Source organism: Colobus angolensis, unplaced genomic scaffold (assembly GCF_000951035.1).
Source record: "Colobus angolensis palliatus isolate OR3802 unplaced genomic scaffold, Cang.pa_1.0 Scaffold45, whole genome shotgun sequence".
Classification (NCBI taxonomy): Eukaryota; Metazoa; Chordata; class Mammalia; order Primates; family Cercopithecidae; genus Colobus; species Colobus angolensis.
Window position 1 is genome coordinate 5,014,497 of NW_012117932.1, and position 331 is coordinate 5,014,827.

Genomic DNA, 331 nt, shown 5'->3' on the forward strand with positions numbered 1-331 from the left:
AAAAAAAAAATGAAAGCAGGGCCTCAAAGAGATATTTGCACACCCATGCTCATAGCAGCATTATTCACCATAGCCAAGGTGTGGAAGCAACCCGAATATTCGTCAATGAATTAATGGATAAACAAAATGTGTTGTAAATATATAATGGAATCTTATTCAGTCTTTAAAAGAAGGAAATCCTGTCATGTGCTATAACATGGATAAATCTTGAGGATATTATGGTAAGTGAAATAAGCCAGTCACAAAAAGACAAGTCCTATATGATTTAACTCATATAACGTATTTAAAATAGTCAAATCTATAGAGACAAAAAAGTAAAATAGTGGTTACC